Source organism: Pseudophryne corroboree, chromosome 3 (assembly GCF_028390025.1).
Source record: "Pseudophryne corroboree isolate aPseCor3 chromosome 3, aPseCor3.hap2, whole genome shotgun sequence".
Taxonomy (NCBI): domain Eukaryota; kingdom Metazoa; phylum Chordata; class Amphibia; order Anura; family Myobatrachidae; genus Pseudophryne; species Pseudophryne corroboree.
This window is the reverse complement of record NC_086446.1, coordinates 515,130,639-515,158,196: the sequence shown is the minus strand read 5'-3', so window position 1 is coordinate 515,158,196 and position 27,558 is coordinate 515,130,639.

Below are 27,558 nucleotides of genomic sequence, written 5' to 3'. Positions count from 1 at the left end.
CCACAAGGACTAGAAACATCTGGTTTTTGGTCAGCTCCCTGACTAGGGCCCTTCTCGACTCAATCACTCTGTTTAGACTAGTGGTTCTCAAACTCAGGATCATCCACACAGTGCATGTTTTGCAGGTAACCCAGCAAGTGCACAGGTGTATTAATTACTCACTGACACATTTTAAAGGTCCACATGTTGAGCTATTTATTACACTTGTGATTCTGTGAGGAGACCTGCAAAACATGCACTGTGTGGGGTCCTGAGGACCGGGTTTGAGAACATGTGGTTTAGACGGCCGGCCAGCTCCGGAGTCCTGGTGGTTCCGAACTTCTTCTATTAACGGATAATGGAGGCCACTGTGCTCATTGGGACCATCAAAGCAGCAGATATTTTCCTGTACCCTTCCCCGGATTTGTGCCTCGAGACATTCTTGTCTCAGAGGTTTACAGACAATTCCTTTGAATTCATGCTTGGTTTGTACTCAGACATGCATTGTCAAGTGTGGAACCTTATGTAGACACATGTGTGCCTTTCAAAAACATGTCCAATCAGCTAATTTTACCACAGGTGGACTCCAATTAAGCTGGAGGAACATCTCAAGGATACTCAGTGGAAACAGGATGCCCCTGAGGTACATTTTGAGCTTCATGGCAAAGGTGGACAATACTTAAGTACATGTGATTTCTTAGTTTTCTAAGTTTTAATAAATTTGCAAAACACTTAAAAAAAAAATTTCACGTTTTCATTATTGTGAGTAGAATGTGGAGGGAAAAAATGTTTCTAACACATTTTCAAATAAGGCTGTAACATAACAAAAAGTGGAAAAAGTGAAGCGCACAAAATACTTACCGGATGCACTGTTTCTTACGGTATATTGGTGCATCACTGTGTGTGTACGGGCGAACAGCCGATGGTGATTGACAGCTGACCTGGGCGTACGTATTTACACGCCCACCCAGTTCATGACGTCAGTCCCCGATGGAACGGGCAATGTGTATGCACAACACATTGCCCAACCCGTCCATAGATATATCTGCTGACCAATTGATCTGAAGATATATTTAACAGTGTGTACCCATCTTTAAGCAGTGCTGAACAACAATGAACAACAATTCGTCAGAGAGAGCTGGGATAGGAAGAAGGAGAGAGGTGTGCAGGCTTGATAGGTTTTATTTCACTCCCTCCCCCCCCCCCCTCAATCTGTGCTCCGAAAACACTTTGATGTGAACTGATCAACAATTGAGCAACCAATACTGTGTTTGACATTAGATCCAGGGCTGTGTGAAAATGATGCCTTCATTAGCTTCCACCTGTGCTGCAGTCCCCTCTCCCACCGTACTGTGTGACCTGGACATTGGCTGGTCCGCTGTACTCAGTAAACACGAGCGCATACGCCACCTAACACACACATATACACGCGCAGCACCAAAAACACAGACTTTCACACGCGGCACCAAAAGCACACAAAGACATTTACACATGCTGCACCCAACAAACACACATATACACTGGCTACACCATACACACACACAAAGCAACACACACAATATTATAAACACACCACCAAAATCCCAGCCCACCGCCATTAATTTGCATCTCAGGCCAATGCTGCCACTGCCGCCATTGCCCACTGCCTACCTGCTCATTATACTTGTGATATATTAGACATTAGTATAGAAAAACAAAAATAAATTGGTCTTTGGGACTGGGGAGGGAGTGGGAGGAGGACATGAATGACATTATTTTGCTCCAGGGCTTCCATTAACTCAATAGCACCACGGATGCGGTGCTATTAAGTTAATGGAAGTCCTGAACAACAAAATAGCCAGCAGTCAGTGACAGGGAGAGGGTGATGCCAGACAGAGGGTGACAGGGAGTGGGTGATGTCAGGGAGTGGGTGATGTCAGGGAGAGGGTGACAGGAAAATCGTGACGCAAGGGAGAGGGTGACAGCAGTGGGTGATGCCAGGGAGAAGGTAACAGGGAGGGTGATGCCAGGGAGAGGGTGACAGCAGTGGATGATGCCACGGGGAGGGTGATGCCAGGGAGGGGGTGACAGCAGGGAAAGGGTGATGGGGAGGGTGACAGCAGTGGGTGATTTTCCAGGCAGAGTTAACAAATACGAATGAATAGACCATCAGCCAAACATGGCTGTTATTTGATACAACTCGGTAGTTTGTAAAAAAAATTGTATTCTCAATCATTGCCGACAATAGCCAAACACTGCAGGGAAAGCATGGAATTGGTTAAAAAAATGGAGCTTTCAAATAGACCTGCTTTTTGCTGTCATGTTGTGAGAGTCCTGCACGGATCACTGAGATCTGTGCATGCTTATCTGTGGAAAAGAATGTGAATGGGTTAAAAAAAATGCGTGAGGTCCCCCCTACTAAGTATAACCAGCCTCGGGCTCTTTGAGCTGGTCCTGGTTGTTTAAATAATGGGGAAAAAATGGACAGAGGTTCCCCGTACTTAGACAACCAGCACCAGGCTCTCAGTCCGGTCCTGGTTTCAAAAATACGGGGGACAAAACCAGCACCGGGCTCCACTAGCCAGGGAGATAATGCCACAGCCATGGGGACACTTTTATATTGGTCCCTGTGGCCTTGGCTCCCCCCCCCCCCCCCCCCCCAACTAGTCACCCCTGACCGGAGTTCCCTAGAGGAGTGGGGACCAGTTAAATCAAGGGCCAATTCACTAACTAAACCCCCATCATTTATTTATTGATGTTGTGAGGACAAGTGAGCTTGCTATGGTGAGTGCTGAATTCTCTATTTGTATGTATTTGGGTAGGTGGCCATGGGCTGCATGCACCCCACCCTATGAGTGGTAAGTGCAGACACTGCACCCCGCTTCTGGGGTGGCGAGTGCTGTGGTTTTCTATATTTGTTTGTATATTATGGGATTAATCTTTGGTTAACTCTTATTAACCGCGGTCACAGGCCTTTTCATGCACCCCTGTGTAATCTCAATTGTTCTAAACCTGTGTCAGCTGCTACTTAGTAATTTACCGGCTGTGTCAGGTGACTAGTATGCCTTTAAAAGCCACTAGATATGTGGCAGGCATACATTAAACTTAGTGGGCATATTTGCAGTTATATTATGTGATACAGTTGCCAGGTTTTAATTCTTAAGGCTTTGTGATAGTGTAGGACCTGCATGTAGGTGGGGTACCGTGGAGCGGTATGCAGGCTTCCGTGCATTGGCCAATTCACTAACTAAACCCCCATCATTTATTTATTGATGTTGTGAGGACAAGTGAGCTTGCTATGGTGAGTGCTGAATTCTCTATTTGTATGTATTTGGGTAGGTGGCCATGGGCTGCATGCACCCCGCCCTATGAGTGGTGAGTGCAGACACTGCACCCCGCTTCTGGGGTGGCGAGTGCTGTGGTTTTCTATATTTGTTTATATATATATATATATACACACGTAGGTGTGTGTGTGTGCACATAAATATATATTTATGTGGGGTATATTTAACAACATATATATATATATATGTATATATGTGTTTAAAAAAACTTATATATATCTGAATGAATGAAATATTCTTATTAAATACTTTGTTCTTTACATAGTTGAATGTGCTGACAACAAAATCACACAAAAATTATCAATGGAAATCAAATTTATTAACCCATGGATGTCTGGATTTGGAGTCACACTCAAAATTAAAGTGGAAAAACACACTACAGGCTGATCCAACTTTGATGTAATGTCCTTAAAACAAGTCAAAATGAGGCTCAGTAGTGTGTGTGGCCACCACGTGCCTGTATGACCTCCCTACAACGCTTGGGCATGCTCCTGATGAGGTGGCGGATGGTCTCCTGAGGGATCTCCTCCCAAACCTGGACTAAAGCATCCGCCAACTCCTGGACAGTCTGTGGTGCAACGTGGCGTTGGTGGATGGAGCGAGACATGATGTCCCAGATGTGCTCAATTGGATTCAGGTCTGGGGAACGGGCGGGCCAGTCCATAGCATCAATGCCTTCGTCTTGCAGGAACTACTGACACACTCCAGCCACATGAGGTCTAGCATTGTCTTGCATTAGGAGGAACCCAGGGCCAACTGCACCAGCATATGGTCTCACAAGGGGTCTGAGGATCTCATCTCGGTACCTAATGGCAGTCAGGCTACCTCTGGCGAGCACATGGAGGGCTGTGCGGCCCCCCAAAGAAATGCCACCCCACACCATTACTGACCCACTGCCAAACCGGTCATGCTGGAGGATGTTGCAGGCAGCAGAACGTTCTGCTTGGCGTCTCCAGACTGTCATGTCTGTCACAAGTGCTCAGTGAGAACCTGCTTTCATCTGTGAAGAGCACAGGGTGCCATTGGCGAATTTGCCAATCTTGGTGTTCTCTGGCAAATGCCAAACGTCCTGCACGGTGTTGGGCTGTAAGCACAACCCCCACCTGTGGGCATCGGGCCCTCATACCACCCTCATGGAGTCTGTTTCTGATCGTTTGAGTAGACACATACACATTTGTAGCTTGCTGGAGGTCATTTTGCAGGGCTCTGGCAGTGCTCCTCCTGTTCCTCCTTGCACAAAGGCAGAGGTAGCGGTCCTGCTGCTGGGTTGTTGCCCTCCTACGGCCTCCTCCACGTCTCCTGATGTACTGGCCTGTCTCCTGGTAGCGCCTCCATGCTCTGTACACTACGCTGACAGACACAGCAAACCTTCTTGCCACAGCTCGCATTGATGTGCCATCCTGGATGAGCTGCACTACTTGAGCCACTTGTGTGGGTTGTAGACTCCGTTTGATGCTACCACTAGAGTGAAAGAATTGCCAGCTTTCAAAAGTGACCAAAACATCAGCCAGAGAGCATAGGAGCTGAGAAGTGGTCTGTGGTCACCACCTGCAGAACAACTCCTTTATTGGGGGTGTCTTGCTAATTGCCTATAATTTCCACCTGTTGTCTATTCCATTTGCACAACAGCATGTGAAATTGATTGTCAATCAGTGTTGCTTCCTAAGTGGACAGTTTTATTTCACAGAAGTGTGATTGACTTGGAGTTACATTGTGTTGTTTAAGTGTTCCCTTTATTTTTTTGAGCAGTGTATATATGTATACATACAGCCCACATTTAAATACACATATACTCAAAATAACAGGTGTTTTGATATATATATATCATTAAGGCATAAAGTTCATCACCTACAGTAAAAATACAGCTGACCCTGACTGACTCACACTGAAATCACGTTAGAGTGAGCCTACTGTCATCATATCAATAAAGTTCATAAAGATAAAAAGAAGAGCTGCCAATACAGCCGCAGCGCCGGGTCCGGACGGCAAACAGGCAGATGGAGGAAGACACTAACGTTCGTACACAACGAACGTTCATAACTCGGGTAAAACAACAGTGCTCTACCTAAAAAACACAGGCGCCGAGTGGGCTGTGCCAGGATACCGCCGCAGCTAAAAATAGCACATCGCTAGGTGCTTAGATCAGGAAGCGCTATCTGCGCCACATAACGTGTGCATATAGCGCATTACCCCTTAAAGAACATTTATAAATCGACCCCCCAGTGTGTTCAAATTAACTAAGCATGTACAGAGTACTTTCTTATGTTATCCCATTAGTTACAGTGTATAGTACTAGAAAGCCTGATTGTTAATAGAAAATTTTGTCATAATCGTCTTCACTGCAGATGCAGCCACTTCACAACACATGTCACAGTTTCCTGCCTTTGGAACACAGGGAACTTGATATTATCTCTCTACACCTTTTAAACTGAGTGAAAAAAAATTTCATCCATGTAATTCTTTTTGTTAAAAGGGGTCATTGCCCAAATATGCATGCCTACAAATAAAAGCTTAATCCCACAGTACACAGGGAACGTGATCGGTATGAGATGTTGCCGCACAGGTTGGCAAATATCAGTATACTAACATCGGCTATCCCGTGTGCCAGAATGCCAGCAGGGGGTGCAAGTGCAATGAAGCCCCTTGCGGGCTCCTTGGCTTTGCTTCGCTCGCCACAGGTTCTAGTCTCCCTCTATGGGTGTCGTGGACACCACAGAGGGGAATCACCTACTTCACCAGTATAGTACCCCTATAGGGATCTTAGCATCGGTATTGAGACAGGCTGGGAATCCACACGGGCGGTATTTAAAAGTGCATACCCAGGGAACAGAGCAGTGTACTTCTGAAACCCTTATTCAAATGGTTTTCACTAACTCCCACATTCTTGTTAACCCCCATCACATAGCCCTCCTCCCTTCACAGAAATTACCCTCAATCATCCATCATTAACCTCCGTCATTCTGATTAAGATGAAAAAATGAAGTTCTGATGCCTGTCATTGGGTAAGCTGAAAGTAACAACAGTGAAGCTTCAAATAGTAATTTTAACTGTAAATTATATCATTCTAATAGGATCACTGTACACTAAATGTAAAATGACCATTGGGAAACTACTGTAATATGTATTCAACAATAAATGCTTAAAACTGCAGAACCACCTATTAAAAGGCCATAATAGCCCAGGGGTGGGATCAGGGCAGTCGAAATACCGATGCCGGAATCCCAACCCCACTTGGAATGCCGGACACCAGCATCATGAATAGGGTCACATGCCCAGAATCCTGGCGCCGGAATCCCGAACCAGCGCATGCTGGTCCATCTGACAGGTAAGCCGCTGGGGAGGGGGGGGTGGCAGGTTTAGACTGCTCAAGATCGGGATGCCGCTGTTGGTATTCTGATCACCGGCATCCCAACCCCAATGGGCTCCCCATAACAGAAGTCCGAGGGCAGTGCTACATAATGCTTTGGCTGTCCACATTACTAATGATAGTCAGTTATGTTTATTGTTGCTAGGAGAAAAATCAACGTAATATGGGATGCAGTCAGCTTCCCGACAGATGGGATCCCTGGCGCTCGAAATACCGATACCGGAATCCCGTCCACAGCAGGAACATCGGCAACTAAATCCCGACAGGACTCGGGATCCCGGCATCTAAATCCGTCAGGACTCCGGCATCTAAATACTGACGCAACGGAATACCGATCCTTCTTTCAGTGCGTCTCGCCGCTTGGGGGCTTAGGTTTATCCATTAGACAAGGAGATTAGGTTTCAGGGATGGGATGGTTAGGCACCACCAGGGAGGGTTAGGGTAGGGAACAGGTGAGTGTTATCAGGTTTAATGGGAGGATGCCGGAATTCTGATGGGCGGGATGCCGCTGTTGGTATTCTGACCGCCAGCATCCCGTCCATCGGGAAATCATACTGAACCCAGTAACATAGGTTGAATTTAGCTTTATAGTTGCTCTTTAACTTTTAGTTGTCTATTTATCAAATAGCCACCAAATGTCCTCTTTTTCTATCACCACTCATAGTAATGGACACAGTGGGGGAGATTCAAATGTTTGAAAAGTCGGTTGGGTGTCTGTTTTTTCCTGTCTATTAGATTTGAACATTTGAATCTCCCTCTATGTCTGCTGGCAAGAGTAACCATCAATCTGGCTAACTGGCAATAATGCTGAACAGCCAAATTAGTCCAATGTGGATACCCATGTGTATGTTGTACAATTGTAAAAGGTGAACATCCGGCCAAATGACATGAACCTGTGTGGCCATCAGTATGTAATCCCAATGTCATCGCTCAGTATATCGACAACGGCATCCCAGCATATAAAAATTCCGACAGCCCCGTAGTTAAGACACTAACCCTCCCCTGCCCCCTACTCTAACCCTCCCTTGCCCCCTACTCTAATCCTCAATCACCGCTGCCTAAACCTAACCCTACCCATTTGGGTGCCTAACCTCCCCTTCTAAGTGCTTAAACCTAACCCTCCCTCCCTGGTACCTAACCACCCTATCCCCCCCCCCCCCCCCATCCCCCGGCAGGGTGTGAGCGTATCCCGCTGAAAGGACACTAGGGATTCCCGGTCTCTGTAGTTTGATGTCGTGTTCCCCCCCCCCCCCTCGTCGACATTCTGACATCGTGATCGTGACCACAAGTTGGGATTCCAGCAATTGGTATTTTGACCGCCAGTGTCCCGTCCGGCAGTATTGTGACTGCTTCCCAGTTAGAACTTTCATAGGACTTAGAAGAAAGTGATCATTACTTATGTGCATCATAAGGACACAATTTTTTTTCTCATGTTAAGTTATTGCATTTTTTATTTCATTCATTAGAGAAATACAGACATATTATACGTATTGATGTAATATAATTATCTTTGCTATTTCTACTTAGTACGTACATGTAATAACATGTTGGTGTCTCTGTTCTGCTAATAAAGATCATCAACCTGTGATTCCTCAACCCAGTGGTGAGACATTACTTACAGAGTATATTCAATCAGGAATAATACTGATGGAACCAAAACAAGCATTTTGTGAGGTTAATTATTTAAAATGGATAATATTGCATTATGTGAAATGAACTCCATCCAACTGGTGATGGTAGCATTCTCTCAGGGGCATAGCCAGAACTTTGTGGGCCCCATAGCAACATATTGAAGGGGCCTCTGTCCCAATACTTCTCAAGAGACACCTCCACAGCCGTTAACATTATTGGGTCTATTCATATAAAAACCGAAAACAGAATTGTTACTTTGTTACATTCATTACATCAGTTCGATGTGATATATAGCTTTGGTTGAGTAGCAATTCATGCATACTCACATTTCCCACAATGCGGAATCCCAGGCTCTAGCCTACTCCTGCAGTCCCCTCTGCTGTGTAGAAATCAGCTGCAGACGTCTGCACATGCGCCCGCGCCTGAGGTTCCGGTAGGCTGCAGTGGCTGCTGGGAGGTCAGGGGGAAGCGCCAGTGCCAGGTGCCACGCAGAGAGCAGGGAAGCATTGAGCTTCCCTACAGATACCACACCGATGTTCAGATTGCTCCATCTTGATTATCAGGAGCTCTGATTGGCTCACGGGCCGGCCACCTTAGAAACACTGCTTCACTAGCAGTGTGTCGGGCAGGTGGCGAGCAGCAGGACCACACGGAGTAGGGCGCCGAGCCGCATGCGGACGGAGAAAGAGCTGCAGGTTGGCCACATCTGCTCTATTAGGCCTTAACCTAGCAGTAAAGATAGAATACAACAAAATAATGTAATGGTGGCACAGTGGTTAGCATTCTTGCCTCATAGCCATGTGGTTTTATGTTTGATTTTTATCAGACAAATCTGTGTGCAGCTTACGTGTTTTCTCCAGGTTTTCTGAAGTCCTCCCACAAAGTTCAAAAACAGGCTAGTAGATTTATTGATTTCTGATAAACATAGACCCTAATGTCTTCTGTGATAGGGAATTTAGACTGTAGCCTCCAATGGGTCAGGGACTGCTATGAATGATTACTGACAACGGCAACTGATCTACACTAATGTGACGTAAAGTGGTTTGAGTTCTGTTAGGGCAAAGGCACTGTATAAAGGAATAATAATAAGAAGAATAAATATTATAAACATCAGTGCATAGCAAAGTTCGATTATACTTAATTTCACACTGCATTTTAAGATTATACTGTACTCTCAAGAATGTCACATTCTCAACACAGGAAATGCCTTTTTTTTTTTTACTTCAATCCATTATAGCTAGCTAGAAAATTCTCATATACTGTACAGCTCTTATATGAGCAATGATATAACAGCTACAAAATCTGAGAGACAGGATGTTATTTTGAGATATCCATGTGCCCATTGTTGGTAAAACAATAGCTGTAAGATTTCAAGTTTAGTTCTAGTTCACTGTAATCCTCGTAAGAGTGGATGTTTTGGAGAAAATGAAAGTAAAATTGAAATATACTAACAAGGTAATGGGTTAAAAAAAGAACTAAAGTGGTTTATTACACATAATTGTTGTACAAAAAAGTATTTTGAAGACATTTATAAGCCAGGTAAATTCCCCAACGAACATTTTTAAATACATATTTTACAATAAGGGGCCTATTTATAAAACAGTTTTTGTTGTAAAACTGTAGAAGACAACTGTTTTCAGAGGATTATTTATATAATTACAATGTAGTAAATATAGCTTTAGGCTGGGTATATCTTCACCCAATTCATTATTAGCTCAGAAAAGCAATAGGCCATTATTAGGACTATCCCCCACTTAACCCAGTTGGATGAAAAGACAGTATTTCCAAAATTATAGATAGGGTAATCAATTAATTGGATTGGGCCTGCAGTTAACCTACATATTCTCTAAGGGCTGAGTTGTTGTTATTATTATGTTATTATTTAGTTATTATGTGTTATATTAAGTTTTGATCCACATCGCATAAGATGGAGCAAGACCAGTGGGAAAATGGAGAGCATTGGAGCAGGGAGGGGGAATTTACTGCTAATTAATTATTATCTATATGTGTCCTAAATTCAACTTTAACAAAAAAAAGGTGTGGTGTTCCATAGTATGATAAAACATCAAATATTTATTCAAGCAAAAGTTTTAAAAAAAAGTTGAATATAATTTCCAAGTATACTGTATAAATTAATCAAGATAATCCCTAAACAGCTATTAAGAATCCAAAGATGTAGAGGGCAGATTAATAATGGGGCAGATGAAACTACAGCCCCAGGCCTCCACATACAAATAGGCCCATTATCCTGACAGCTTGATGATCAGCTGGCCACAACGGTGGCCATGGACTGTTGGTATTAAAATTATATTTCTATTAAGTCAGAAAATTATGCAATTCTTCTACTTTTATGCATGCAGGGAGACATTGGGGCTGATAGAGTAGGAGGTGAATATGCCCCCCATAGCACTGGCCACTCCCACACAGCATTGGTCACACCTCCATTTCTCACAAAAGGTCCGTGATCATTTTCACTAAAGATTACATGACTGTGACAGCCCACTGGGTGGGTGAATCGCCTTCAGTAGAAGCAGTATCTAACAAACAACGCCACCTCATTCAGAGGCAGGCTACTCTGTGTATCACTGGCTTCACTAAGAGGCATACCACTGACAACCTCTTAGAAAAACTGAGGGATGTCATAGCAACATGGCTTACTCCGCTTGGACTCTCCTCAGGATTTGTGATATCTGAGAACGCCACAAATATTATGAAAGCATTACAGCTGGGTGAATTCCAACACATCCCCTCTTTTGCTCACATGATCAACTTAGTGGTACAGGGTTGTTGTTGTTTTTTTATTATAGGGGCGTGCAGGCTATGCTGTCTGTGACCCCCCAAAAAATTGGGACATTTTCAGTGTTCAACAACAGCATGGAGGAGATTAGAACACCTGCAAGAACAGTTTTATTTGCCCTGCCATCAACTGAAGCAAGAGGTGGTAACAAGGTGGAACTGTACCGTTTATATGCTTTAGTGGATTGAGGTACAGCAAAAGCCATCCATGGCCACATAAGAAGCCATGACGTTGGGGGAATATTCCTTAGCCCAGCGCAGTGGAGAGTACTTTCTGTCTTGTGCAAGGTGCTCAAACACTTTGAAGTAGCCACCTGTGAAGTCCTTTAGTTGTTTTGCCAGGGTGAATGGGTTGCCAATATCTTGAAATCTGATCACTACATTTTAGCAACAGCGCTTGATCCTAGGTTTAAGTCATATGCTGTGTCTTTTCTTTCCAACTTACCCAGATCTTAAGAGATGCAAAGAGCTCCTGGTGAGCAAACTGGCAGCTCTAGTTACATATGGCACTGCAATGTCTCCACATTCAGTTTCTGCAGCAGCAGACAGAAAAAAAACTCTGCTTTCCCAAAAGACCTAGTGGTGATGCAGAAAAGTCAACACAACATTTTGACATCTGGTCGGGTCTAAAAGAATTGCCCAACATTAGTGACACCTCTACCATAACTCCATTTGATAAGATCACCATCCAAAGAATGGTGGAGAATTATTTGCATGACACCATACAAATAGACATGTCACAGAGTCACTTCAAGTGCTGGAAGGAAAAAAAGGCAATTTGGTGGCCCTTGTACAAACTGCCTTTGCATGACTTAAACTGCCCCCACTCTCCAGTGTGTACATGGAGAGAGTTTTCAGCATAGCCGGGAACCTTGTGAGCGATCAGCGTAGGAGGTTACTTCCTCAAAATGTGCAAAAGATGATGTTCATCAAAATGAACTGGAAATTCCACAAGGAAGACCTTTCCCAGCAATTACATCAAGGTTCAGAGGCTTCTGAAATGGTGGATTCCAGCGGGGATGAATTAATATTGTGTGAGGATGATGTACACACTAATGAGGGTGAGGATTACAATGACATCTAGCCACTGTAGAGCTGTTGTCTTAAGCCGTTTGGTAACCTGTTTTGTGGGAACCTAAACAAAGCAAGTACTTCAGCCACAAAAGTGGCAGTCCCTTTCGCTGAAGTGATTGGTTTGTTAAAGTATGTATGTAATTTTTAATATCCTACATAATCCCAAAAACAATTCCATCTTGCACCACCTTTCATTTCTGCTACTGCTGTGTGGCAATGTTTCATAGAAGTAACCAGCTAGCTTGCTGCAGCCTTTGCCCAATATTGGTAAAAATAATATTGTGAGGTGGTCAAAATTGACTGGAAATGACTAGAAATTAATGTTATTGAGGTTAATAATACTCTAGGAACAAAAAAAAGGCCAAAATTATTAGCTTTTTTGTCAATTTTTTAAAACAAATCCAAAACCAGAAATGTTGGTTTGGAAAATCTGAAGCTGGACAACGAAACAGAGGCAAATCAAAATCCAGCAAAAATGGTCCAATACACATCTCTAGTAAGGAGGACTATAGATTTGTGAACTCCACTGGGACAGGGACTGATGTGAATGGTCAAATATTCTCTATAAGGCACTGTGGAATATGTATGCACTATATAAATAACTTTCTATGGGTACAACATAGGAGAAAAGATGTGTACACTCATGTCCTCATACACTAATCCTTTTTGTGCCATATGGCGTGAGATGCATGGTGAGACTTAGGCACCATAGTGCATATAAACTTGCATATAGTGAATTAGACTCTTAGGATTCAAGTTTTTGTTGTTGAATAAATTGGTATAAAGTTACATATTAAGGACAATGATACGTGGCGTGAAGCATACATGGCTCACTTATATCGGACTCCCATCTTTTGAATGTTTAAAAAGGTTAGCGTCTCAGTTGCACACAACAACTGCATGCAATGGGAAAGTGAGTGGCTGGTGCCAAGTGCAGTATTTCTTAGGTAACAAGTGAGAAAAAGGATGTGTGTCCAGGGACAACTGGGCTGCTTAAATAGTCAATGGTGGGGGGATTTCTCTCTTTCCTCTGAATGATTAAGGATTTCTCCAGATGGGTATCCAGGAGGGAATATATATGATTTATTGGCAGACGGGATGCCAGCTGTCAATATCCCGATAGCAGCATCCCGTCTGCCAGAAAGCCAGCAGCGGGGCGAGCGCTTAGAGTCAAGGGGACAGTAGTGTGTACCATAATGATATTGGAGAGAAACCACGCCGTTGTCTTACAGGGGTTGCTCAGGCAATGTTGCTCTCTCTGCAGTCCTATTATTTCTAACAATATAGTAGGAGACGCAATGTAGTGTTACCATGGAGCAGATCAATGTGGACCAATATACAGTAATATATGCAGATGATATATAATGTACTCGCCCTCAGCTCGAGACACATGCACTTTGGCCATTTTTAGTAACCCAGTGTCCACTGGAATTTAGAATGATCAAAAAATATAATATGGATTGATAAATATCGAATAATTGAACACCAATAAAATGGTATGATGTGCATAGCTAGCACCTGCACTGTATTTATTCAGTACTAAGTCTTACTGTTCATCTATTTTTTAAATATACTGTGGTTCTAGATGTCTCTATTAGAGACACAAATATACTGAATATTTCCAGATTGCCATAGATTTGATTATTTGATGGCTATTGGTGTTATTGTTTCTGTTCAGGTTGTCACCTCCCTGGGTATCGTTATCCTTACCGACACTAGAGCCGTGTACACACAGCGCGATACGCTGTTCGCCCGACCTGACTATTCGACGGGGCTGGAGTCTGGCCCCGCCTATATAGTCAATGTTGGGCTGCCTGCGCAGTCTATTTTTTCTTGCGATGCCAATCCCGTGGGACCACGCATCGGCAGCGCAAGCTGTGTACACACGGTGCAATATGCACTAACTTTCCTTACGATTTTAACTATAACAAAAGTTAAGTTCATAGCGCACTGTGTGTACACACCTTTACTGTTCTTTGTTTGTTTGTTTGTTTATATATGTATCATGGGGGCCTGGGAGTCGACTCACCTTTTTTTTTTTCTCAGACTAATGCTTATGGACCTATAGATGTAACCTTTTGGACTTGTTTATGGCTTGTCTTGAAAATTATTCAGTGATGAATCGAAAGGTCGACTGAAAACATGATTCATTTGATATATGTGTATATATATATTAGATGAAATACTCCCTGACTTGCGCTAAAAGTGGGACTAAGCTGCACCTCAATTGCTTTATTTGGCATATTATTTTATTACGAGAAAGTAACCATTTTTTTTATATCTAGGTCAATTGAAATGTTCTGTTCTAAGCTAACAGAGATCAAGTTATTACAATAGGAAAATTAGAAACATACAGTAGACAACAGTCTTCAGGTGTACATACTGTACAGTAAACAGCATGAAACGGAGATCTGCTTCAACTTATGCACCAGAGTTTATCTAGGCTTTTATCAGCTTATGTCAGAAGGAAGTTCCCCCTGGTTTCTCTTGTAAATAACACAGTGAACCTTGCTTGTAAGCAGTATTAAATGGTTTCGGTATTGAACAGCTGACTGAATACACAAACAAGCAATGTTGCAATCTCCTAAGGCATGTTTATATATGTGTGTGTGGGTTCACACTTGTCAGCAAATAAAACATACAATAATTGTAAATGATTAACAGTAAGTTTCTGATAAACAACTTAGATAGTAAATAAACTTTACACCACCTTTCGGCAATACAGATGGTGTAAGGGTTAGCATTACTGCCTTACAGCACTGAGATCATTCTCCCCATACTTGCGTTGGTTTCTTCCGGGTACTCCGATTTCCTCCCACAATCCAAAAATATACTGGTAGGTTAATTGTCTCCCAACAGAATTAACACTAGCGTGAATGTGCGTGCGTGTACATGTGATAGGGAATATAGATTGTAAGCTCCAATGGGCTGGGACTGATGTGAATGGCCAAATATTCTCTGTAAAGCACTGCAGAATATGTGTGCGCTATATAAATAACTGGGAATAAATAAGTCTCCTGTTTATGTTTCAGCAAATGAGATAAATACAACATTTCATATTACAGTACTGTCTCCTTATACTACCAGATTAAGAGGAATTTGCATATTATAAATGTATGCTGAAAATACACCCGGTATTAGCGACGCTATACAGGGGAGTTTATTAAGAGGAAGCATAATATCATAAGATTAATGAATAATTATTTTGGGATGCACTAGGCATAACATTGACTAGTTAAGGTAAAACCAGGAAAGAAATTAAATAAAAAATGCAATAAACATGTGATGCAGCATACAGTATGACCATAGTAGGTGGGATGCGGTCAAGATCCCGCCGGACGGAATTCCGGCGGTCGAAATACCGACACCGGAATCCCGACCGGCACAATCCCGACATATTCTCCCTCCGTGGGTGTCCACGACACCCATAGAGGGAGAATAAAATAGTGTGCCGAGCGTAGCAAGCCCGCAAGGGGCTGCGTTCCGCTCGCCACCCCTGTCGGGATTATGCTGGTTGGGATTCCGGTGTCAGTATTTCGATCCCTAGAAGGTATATACAGAAAATATTTACTCAATGTTTAGTGTGAAAATCATTTTTTTGTCATGTACAGTATGTATTATTGATAATATAGGCGACATTGCATTGTTTTCAGTAAGCAGATCACATGGGAGAGACGAAGCTCCCGCCTTTTTGAATATGGGCCAATCAGCAGATAACCAGAGCAAGGGTGGATGGCTCCAACCTGATATGGAGACAAATAAACAATGTAAAAGAGCATATGGACTATCAACATTTATTTCATTCTTGACACTTTTACTGTGTTGATGTTTAATCTGTCACTTTAAGGACCATGTCAAGGTCGTGTTAATGTCGATCTCTTGTGTGTCAGCATTTTGTCCATGATGACAATATGAAATTGAACATTTTGGTGGTGAGAGAGAAAGAAGTGTGGTGGGGGAAGAGAGAATTAATTATAAATAATGAAAGATGAGTATCAAGTCAAAAACCTTTAAAGGAACCTAAATAACCCCCTAGTGGTCTAGTGGTGATGGTGTCCATGAGTGGATTGTACCTGCAGATCATAGGGGATTCTCGGTCTTCCTGAACTGGATGTCTTGTGATCACTCAGCTTCAGGAATAGCTTGATTTCATGATGGAGAGTTTAGACCTCCCCGATACAGTGGACATATTGGGCAGTTGAAATACTGTATACAGTATCTAGAGATTTAGAGAAAGATGAAAAAGGATAGTGTTACAGAAATATATAAAACTGGTAGTTTGGACCCATAATCTCTCCCTTTATTTCTCTCTGCCTCCTCATTTTCTCTCTCCATGTCCCCCTCTCTCTTACCATTTATCTCCCATATCCCCTCTCTCTTACCATTTATCTCCCATATCCCCTCTCTCTCTCCCCCCTATTTTCTCTTTCCCTCACTCACTCTCTTCCTCAATTCTGTCTTCCCCTCTGCTCTATCCCTATCTCTCAATGGATACATTTACAGGAGCAGTTGGAGGTGAGTAGGGAGAGAGCTGGTGCTCATTGTTATAGTGATGAGTGCTCCAAAGGGATTTACAGGGGCAGATGGAGGTGAGTCGCTTGTGGGTGGGATATAGGCAGGTGGGGAATAGGCAGGAGGGGCAAGCTTCACTTTTCTGTAGCTGCCACATAGAGCTCTGAGGGGTGCAGGGACCTCTCAGCTCTAGTGCGTAAGTGTGGAGACAGAATTTAAGCCTAATATATTTTACAAATATAAAATAATAAATAAAATAGTTAAAGGAGACAAAATTTAGATGCTGGTTCATAAATGCAAGGTTGCAGAATCTGAATTTGTGTATGAAGTGCTGTGATGCAGTGACCACAACTTTTTTTTCTTGCTATGTTCTGATGGGCTTCATATGTGGCTTTGCAAGTCTAAAATTAATTATCTTGTGACTAAAGTAGCATCCAAGCGTCTTTCTGACACTTTGAGTAAAAAGATGCAACATTTAAAGAAAAAGACAGTGAGCTACATAAATTCTTAAATCACATTTGTCAGCTTTGACTAGGGTGCTGTACAGGCCAGCTACTTGAGGTATATAAATTGGTGGGAGGTCTTATCTGATAGTGCCTGTATGTATGTCACTATACATGTCTCTTTGAAGAAAGTGAGGTCCTAGTCACTTCTTCTGACTCACAGTCCACTGAAGTGGAACATGCTAGAGTTTAACAGTGGAGTACTGTGTTGTCTGAAATGGGTGTCCTATTGGTGCCAGCTTTTGGCAGAGGTACTCTACCAGCTATGGGCAGAAAAAATGTATGTGGTGCAGACACTGGTGCTTTACTACCTTCAGGCATCCCCGAATACTGTAGTCTCTGGAGGGAGAGGTGGCTTTCAGCAGTGATTTGTACAGTGATAGACTCTGAGGTATCCACTTGGCTGAAAAAATATATTATTTCATCATAAGTAATCACTGCCAGTAGAAAGAGACCACTGTATTTACTGTATATCTCTTGAACAGCGGTCAGAGGTAACTTTTGGAAGTGACTTACCTCATACTATTACAGTCAGCTGACTTTTTAAATAACAGTTTAAATAATAAAAGTGACTCTCAGTTCTGTTTAGTGAATCTCCTGTCACATTATAGCAAAGCAAAGGACAGCTATAAGTATTCTACCTAATTTTACAGTAGGATTGCTGCAGTTATGTTGCATGGCCATGGCTTCATTAGTATGTGTTTCTCATAGCTACAAGGGAATTTGTGATCAAGTACTGTAAGGGATAGGAAATTGCCATTCCACTGCAACACAGGAGAAGTGGAGAATATTCAATGTTCTCTAAAACACCTCTTTTCAACTGCTTCTTGGGGCCGATTCAAGTCAAGCCTATACTATACAGAGGCGAATATAACTATGCTAAGCTCAGTAAGCTGGATGAGTATACTGTACTTCAGTTCATCCAATATTAAATGTTGAATGTAACAATATACAGCAATCATATTAGCATAGTTTTCATTTGTTCTTGAAACTGGAGTGCTAAGTAAAAAAGCTCTAATGAAACATTGATTTCCTATAAGATTTATCTGAAATCAAATTAATTTGTCCCCAATGTTCCAGAATTAAGTAAAGAGTGTGGCTCAGAGCCAGTCCTGGCCAATTTGGTGCCCTAGGAAAGATTTGAACTCCGCCTAGATTAGACCCAGTACCACCACCTTCTCCACGAACACCTAAATTGGGAGGTTTACTGTTTTGGATTCATTCATACAATACATTGGTGCCAGTTTTACCACAGGTGTCAACACCATATTGACACTGGATCCCCGGCACTCACCAAACTCACACCAATTTTTTCCTCTTTTCAACAGTGCTACATTAGATTGATGCATGATTTCTGAATTTTAACATAACCATGTCTATAAACCAAATTCCCAGTTCCAAGCAGTGGCGCTGAGAGAGTGGCTACTCTGTACCCGGGCCCGGCCAGTTGGAGGGCCTGTATCCTGCTACCCCCCAGGTCTCCATTGCAGACAGCACCCAGAGAGAGGACTGAATGCTTTGCTGCAGCAGCAAGTGTTCAGTCCTCTATCTCACGCGATCGACGCAGCCCCACCAACCAACTGGCTCTTGATGTTCCAGTTTGCTATGAATTGCATCATTTTAACCCCACAGCTAGCACTGCAAAAACATTACAGGAGGCGGGGCTATGATGACACGCTTCATGGTGGTCTGCCTCTGTACCACCTGCGCTAAAGCTGGGAATCCCAGAAAAACATCAGTGAAGAGGGGTCGCAATGACACAATTAGCAGGGCTCTGTCCCATCCATCCCACATGCCTCCTCCTCTAGCAGATCAAGACTTGCCAAAGTCAGCAAATATGGCTGAATAATACCACAATATGTTGAACAAAACTTCAACAATATATTAAAAATATATACTGCCACACAAGGATACTGTACTAGGTTGAGATATTTGCAATTAAACTGCATTGAACTCAATATCCAAAGTGAGAGATTGTTTCAGAGTTCAGGTAGAACAGAGGAACTACCTATGCTTTGTGGGCTTCCCGGAGAGTGCAAAGGGAATGTAGTCTGAAGAGTTTCTGGAGTCCTGGCTGCTGCAAGAATACAGCACAAATGTTGTTTTGTGGGGGAGGGGGCACCATCTGTATGGAATATGTTGGCCTTAATAAAATTAAGTGATCCCTTGTTATGTCTCAGGATAAAGAGTAAAATTCCGACATTACTTGTTTAGCAGCAACTCACTTATCTGGGGGTAGAGTGGTGGCCCAGGGTGGGCTCAATGTATCATTCCACTTATTCTCATAATTCTCATGGGGTCATGGTCCTGAGAAAGAAACATTGGTTCTTCCAGTTGGAGTTGATGGGAGCTGACTTGGTATGGTTGGTTATTTTTCTAATTACACAGTATTTGTGTCAATAAACATATTTTGTAGGACTCTTGAAAATCATTTTTGTAGTGACATATTTATTAATCTAGTGGCTGGGGGGGAAAAACCCAGTATAATAGGCAGAAGAGATTTAACTTCAGAAACATTGTCAGGATTTAAGAATTATGTTGCCCAAGTCAAGCTGCTTAGGTTGTCTAAAGAGTCCTCAGATTTCCTTGATGCCCCCTTTATGGATGATGAGCTACTGTAGATTTGTCCCTCACCTCCTTCCCTGCTTCTAAAGCCGTGGGGTTGATGAATGCCCTGCACACCCTCTCTTCCGTAAGTTTTATTCTCATTGAGTCCCTTTGGCTTCTTAGTTTTGGTTTGTGATCCTACTTATTAATTGCACATGTAAATATTGCTCTGTTTCTCCACTGTGACAGCTTTATTACTTATTTCTTTATTTGCAATGTATTTCTACAGTACCAATAACAAATACCTTATCATAATTATATAATACCCTAATACAGGCAGTATATGTGAAGTCAATTGAACTTTATTTTGAACTGCAGACTGTAGGGCTGGTGCAAGTTTTCTCGACACACTAGGTAAAACTTAAGCCTGCTGCCCCTCCCCCCCCCAAAAAAAACACACACCAGCCCCTCAGGTGAAAGTGTGGAGGTAGCATCTTAGAAGTTGAACAATCGCCGCCTGCATTAAGTTGAACAAGAATGCATCTTTTAGAGTTAGCCTTCATTTTGTTATATAAGCAGACTCAGAGGCCCCTCTCCCCCCCAATCCTAGCACCCTAGGCATCTGTCTAATGGTAGAGCTGGCCCTGTCTCTCACTACATATTGGAAAGTAGCCATTCATAGCACAGCAGCAGCTTTGGCTTCCATGTATCCTGCAGTGTTAGAGATAGATTGTACCTACTGCCAAGTCACTTTTATCTTTGTGGCAGGACATGCACATCATTCCTTTTTTTGCTCTCCCCAGTGTCTTTTCAGGTTTTATTGTAAAAAGCTTAGTTTCCTAATTACATTTTCATTGATTATGGATTGAATTGTGGGTTACCAAATTATTCTAAGAAGTGAAGTAAATGTGCTTTAATTAGAAGAGTGGTTTACAAAGATGTCTTGTGTATACAAAGGTTTTTCTTTAAATATCAGTAAGTTTAGTTTTCATATTGTTGCTACTTGATGGAAGCTAACATCATAGTTACCCCTCCTTGCTCCATTGTTGTACTGTGGTTCCAGGCAGTGCCAGATTACCAAATAGAGTAGGCACCAACCTATGGACCCTGTGCCTTTTAGGGGCCCATGAAAATGGATCAAATAATATTGATTTGATATTGAAAGAAAATTACAATTAAGCTTTCTTAAATTGTTTCCAAAAGACAGGAAAATGAATGAACTCAAAGAAAGGAAAACTTTACATTAATACACTATTTTCTCTATAGAGTATTTAATGTAATGTACCCATTAACAATTTAAAGTACATAAACCATTGTCAAAGTCGAAAAATATTGCAGTACACATCACGTACAAACTACACACAGATGGCCTCCGCATGTGTACTTGTTCTGTCGCGCATTCACATATTCGCAGTTTGCGTATGATCGCTCCCGCGGTCCTGCGCATTAGCGCGTGGTATGGGTATTTACTGTAGAGTTTGAACGCATGGAAAGCTATCAAAACACATTACATATTTAATCCAAATAGTGCACAATGTACACATAGCCTCCCTGCACCACATCAGAAAGTAAGAACAGTTTAAATGGTTTCAGAACAAAGGGATTCACCTTTACAGAATAGGAGGGGACAGAACAAGGTTATAAGGTGGTGTTTGGTATCCAGCTGAAGGGTATTTTAAGGGTAACATTCCGGTGTTGGTTTGAGAAAGATCGCATGTTCCTGCGGATAGTTATGTGCAGGAGCAGAATATAGATATAAACTGTATTTACTGTACATTATGTATGCGGCGGGAATCCAGAGGAGACCACCCACAAGAGCCGTTGGGAAAGACATCGCCTACCTATTCAAACCAACCTATGACCTCTCCTGTACTGTATATGTGCATTCCTGTGTCCAATGGACAAAGAGATTACAGTATCTATTGTATTGCTTTTTGGAAGAATTGTATAAAGAGAGCCTACTCCAGGCCTGGTCAGACACAAGACTCACAACGTTATCTATCAGATGACGGAGGACCGGACCGGGTAGCGCAAGCAAATCCACTCACGTATGTAACATTGAATGTAGCCATTTACTCTTATATTGTATTATTTGTATTGTAACCCCCTTTCAGCAATAATACCCTGTGGTGTCGGAAACCCAGTGGTTTAATTACAATCTGGTGTCGTGTCTTCATTGCCCTGCTAAGGTTTAAAAGTGTATTATCATTGCATTGCTGTAAAAGGTTTAAAGTGTATCTCTGGGTGTGTACGCGCTGTGAGTACTTTGTACCGTCAGCGCGGCGTTTGTACGCTAAGTCCGTACACAGCACAGGACTTTGTACGCTAATAGCGTACAAAGTACGTAGAGTGTGTATTAAGTACAGGGGCCGCAGCGGCTCCATGGTAAAGTGTATTTAAGGTGTGTTTAAGGTATAGCTTTCATTCCTAAGGATAAATCAGCATTATCAATTGGGGGCTCCTTCCGGTTTTCCACATACTTACCACCTAACAGGTCACAGCAGACTTAATCTGTCAGCAAAGGGTGGACAGAAAGTTATCCTACGTATCCTTTTCCTGGTCGATGGATGCACTGAAAATCCTACTTGATTGCTGATTAGATGGAGTCTGCTCTGTATGGTTTGTAGAGATGCTGGTAGAACTCGTAAGGTAAACAGGAAAAAAGCTATTTAAAATCTGAAAAAAAAATTTGGCGCCAAAAGCGTACACGGCACCCATACTTTGCATACTCTCTCACATTGTTGCCATATCATTCAAATTGTTAGATTAATTTAGACCTGTGTGAAACCGGAAATATTTGTTGCTATATAGTTAAAAATAAAATAAGTATTTAAGGAAATAAGAGTAAAATCACAAAATGCATTTCTGGCCCAGTAGTAAGAGGGTTAAAACGGAACAAGTGTGGATTGTGTTTAGTGGGCAATAGTAGTTTTATTGCTCACATTTATAGAATTGTGTGATTTGCGCTATTGCGGACGTACGGTTTTGTACACGTGTCTCGGACAAAGGAGGTCATTCCGAGTTGTTCGCTCGCAAGGCGATTTTAGCAGAGTTGCTCACGCTAAGCCGCCGCCTACTGGGAGTGAATCTTAGCATCTTAAAATTCCGAACGACGTATTCGCAATTTTGCGATTACAAACTTCTTAGCAGTTTCAGAGTAGCTTCAGACTTACTCGGCATCTGCGATCAGTTCAGTGCTAGTCGTTCCTGGTTTGACGTCACAAACACACCCAGCGTTCGCCCAGACACTCCTCCGTTTCTCCAGCCACTCCTGCGTTTTTTCCGGAAACGGTAGCGTTTTTTCCCACACGCCCATAAAACGGCCTGTTTCCGCCCAGAAACACCCATTTCCTGTCAATCACACTACGATCGCCTGAGCGAAGAAAAAGCCGTGAGTAAAAATCCTAACTTCATAGCAAATTTACTTGGCGCAGTCGCAGTGCGGTCATTGCGCATGCGCACTAAGCGGAAAATCGCTGCGATGCGATGAAATTTACCGAGCGAACAACTCGGAATGAGGGCCAAAGTACGGAACTGCACACGCAGCGTAAGAGACACGCACGGTCGCGGGTTTATGCAAATTGCGTAAGAATACGGTCGCTAAGTACAAATTACATAATAGTTCATTTAGTTTAAAGGCGGGACAGTAGCCACGCTACAATAGCACCAAACTACCCGGTTTCTAAAGAAACTTAGTATAAAAACAAAATTTAGTATAAATATTTTTTTTTAATTGCCTCTGGGGGTAAAGCTGCCAACTTGAATGAATCCTAATTTTCTGTTCAGAAAAACAAAGTATACCTGAGTGAGCGAACGTAGGAGTGAGTGAAATTCGAACCCCGGGAAATCGGGATCCCGTTGTTTGGTACATCAAGTGAGTGGAGACTTGTTGGCGTGAGAAGGCTGACTCACGTTAGTATAAGGTTTAATACGTAAGTCATGAGGAGACTTACAGGAGCGTGGTAGGGAATTGTGAATTATGTTGTGACCCATATAGTTTTTTTTATACGCTCCGGCTGAGGTTTCGCAGCTTGAATTTCGACTCCAGTGGTCGTACGGCAGATAAGTAACAAGTACCTATATGCTGTGCGATTGTACCGCACGTTTGTAGGTGCGATATATAGCGCAATGTGATATCCTCCCGAGCTTTTGCGTAAAATTGCGGTATCATCAGCGCTGTATAGAGCATACGCAAGCGTGATTTGTGTATAATAAAGTGCATAGGGAGTTTTCGCTGGTCTCTCTCAGGAAAATCTCCAACGGCGGATACTTTACTGGAAAGGGTAAGTTATTCCTAAAAACTTCCAGTAAATATAGGTCACATAGGGCCCTAAGTTGGGTACATTGCCTTCGCTATCGACAGTGTATGGTAGTACTGGCCAACGTGGGCGGTGAGCGGGTGAAGAGCGCTCGGAGAACTTTCAACGTTGCCTTATATTGAGTATTTTGGTGTTTGTGGGAAAAGGTCCACAATAATGGGAGCCAGTTGCTCAAGTAAGGGACGTTTTGTAACCAAGGTTCAGGTTGAAGAGCCGCGGCCCAGGGGGTCAGCGAAGTTTAAAGGAAAAAGTATTGAAAACTTTTTGTCTGAATGGGAACGTGTGACTGACAATGATAGGGAACCATTCCCTAGGGTGGGCAGCTTTGAACCAGAGGTACTGCAGAATGTAAGCAGTAAAATATGTCTTCTTAAATCCAGAAAACAAAGGATTAGACATAATGATTGTTTAAAATTATGGCAGCAAGAGGGGGATATGCAAAGAGAACAAATTTGCAAAACAGGTTCAAAACCTAGCGGGAATGAGAACAGAAACACACCATTGTCGACACAGGTCGAAGAGGAAGAGATGGCTACAATCAATGGTATATCCGTAAATGATAGTAGTATGCAAAAACAATGTATTAACCCTAATTTTTGCAAGATGTTTTCTGTTTTAAAGTCTTTTCAAGGTTATAGGTCACAAGAAGATGTAGGATCCAGCCAAATCGCAGCTCTCCTCCAAGCAGTCACTTTGCAGGACACTCAGGTGGGGCCTGTCCAACCAGGTAGAGCAGTAACAATATTCCCCAATGAAAGAACTAGTGAGGTCACAGCTACCGGTAAGTGTGAGACAGTTCATTGCACAGAGACAACAACACCTCACAGTAAACAGATTAGGAACGGAATGGTAGAATTATACCCTGTCTTGGAAATAGTAACTCCCAATGGGGGAACCGATAGTCAGGGAGTAATCCTCACCAGGAATAATGCAATGTATTGCCCGTGGCCCAGAGATGAGCTGCGATCAATCATTTCAGAATTCCCCGACCCTCGGAAGCATTTAGCCAGATGTCAGAAATTTATCAGAGATCTGGGTAATGCATATGAACCGACAAACAAACACTGGCGGATATTTTTGAAAGCATGCCTACCCCCTAATATTGACACCCAAAACTTTATCACTGATTGTAGGTTAGAGTCGGATAGTCTTATGACTGACAAAAACAATCAGGAGAACTTAGAACGAATTAATAGACAACTAGAGTTGTGTTTCCCCATTAATGTTAAGTGGAGAAGAATTTTCTCCATAAAACAGAGGGAAAATGAAATGACATCTGAATATTTCCATCGGGCCCTGCAAATAATGGATAGATACATTGGGGTATCAGATACAGGGGACGATGCGAATTATAGGGAAGTGGCTGTCTCTGTGCTAATGGACGGACTCAATAAGACAGTAAGGGACAGGGTACAAACATCTTTGCCTAATTGGAAAGGGGTCACAGTAGCTTGTCTTAGAGAGTGCGCAATTGTACACCACAAGAATATTGTTAGGCGTAGAAAACAACAGGAGGAGAGGCTGAGGATTGAAAGTATACAGGCTTTTACACCAAAGTCTCATCAACCTAAACCCCAGACCCCTGCTGTTTGGAAAAGACCGAGAATATGTTACAGTTGTAAAAAGGAAGGGCATTTTGCCAGAGATTGTAGGTATAGTAGAACACATAGCCAATATAGACCCCTAGACAGAGAAAACAAGCCACATTATTAAACACATAGACGGGATCAAGGGACAAGGAATACGAGCCATATAGAAAACACAGATTCGGTTAATTGGGAAGAACAGAATAAATGCAACTTTACTCTTTTGACAGAACTTACTGGGGTTAGGAGGAGGTCTCTAAACGTCTGCTTCTCTCTCTAGCAGAAGTGACCTCTAATTAACTTAACAGGAGTTTTTGTTAGAGATGGTATACATATAGAGTGCTCCCACCCAGGAAGCACAAAGTATGTGGGATACCCACGAAGACTAACGTTGCATTTCACTGTTCTAGATGCATGTCCATCACAGGTAGAGGAAATGATCTCAACGATACCGGGTTCCCTATGAACTTAGAATGGACAGGATACTGGATTGATGGCTGGGATAGTCCCAGTAGAGATATAACACACACAGAATTTCTTTTAGGGGAGCAGACCGAGTAGAGAATCATTCCCCCGTAGTGCCCAATCCAGATGTCAAATTTTGTAAAATATTCTTTGCCTCTACAAAATTATCTGTTACTAAACTATGTGATTTGTCTTCAAAGCTTCCTCTCCATCTCTTACGTTCACTGACAGGATTATAGTTCAAACGCCACATGCCTACTTGGTCTTTCAGAGCTCTGCCCAAATCCAGTATATCTCACCAGCATAGGGACACCAGTATTTACGCAGTGTGCCTGGTCATGCACAAAGGGTGGAGAATGAGAATACTGGTGAAGGGAGACTGTGCATAGATACCGATATGCATGATGGTGTGACAGCCTGATGGTGAACGCAAATCTGACAAATTTTCTTTTTACTATTTCCCCTCTCTTTTCACTTTCCACAGACGGTTTACTTCACACAACTGATAATACACAACAGTTAAACACATTGAAATGCAAGATTTGTGTTCATTACAGGAAAAGGCAGTCTGGAGGTCAAAGGGATATGGCCAGGAATCCTCAGGACTGTGGACAGGTGGACAAGGTAAGCCAGTAGCCCCCAGAGCATATCTTCCAAGCTTAGCTGAGGCGGCACACGGTCTGACTAATCTGGGTAAAGAGGGCATGTGTAAGCTGGTGAGAGCCTACTGGTGTGCGCCAGGATTCTCTTCTCATGCAGGTAAGAGAGCAATGACATGTTTTACTTGCTTGAGGAAGAATATTGGAAAGTCAATACCAACAGAGCCATCCCATATCCCTCTGACAGACGGACCTTTTCAGGTAATACAAATCGATTTCATACAGTTACCACCCTGTAGGAATTTAAAATATGTGTTAGTTTGTATTGACGTATTTTCTAATTGGGTAGAAGCGTTCCCTGCTGCCACAAATACCGCTACGTTCACTGCAAAGAAAATTGTGCAGGAATTTGTGTAGATATGGCATCCCCAGAATAATTGAAAGTGATAGGGGTACCCATTTTACAGGTGAAGTCTTTCAGGTCATGTGCAAGCTGATGGGAATTAATAGGAAGCTGCATGTCACTGACCTAGGTTGGGGGGGTTGTGAACTCGGGGGTTCTCCCGATGGTAGGGGAGAGGAACCACAGTTGGGTCGGAACAGGGATAGCTTGATATAGGTCTTCCTCATACAGGACTCTGACAGTAAAGCTTGGTGAAAATATTAAAGGACTTTATTGCAGGAAGAGAGCAACACAATGTCACATACACAATGTCACATTACAGAGAAGGAGCGTATGGAGAAATGTCCAGGAAGTACTTGTGAATGATGGCAAAAGACACTGGTGACTGAAGAACTTGAGAGCGATGGTTAAAAGACACTGATGATTTGAAGAACTTGAGAGTGGTGGTTAAGA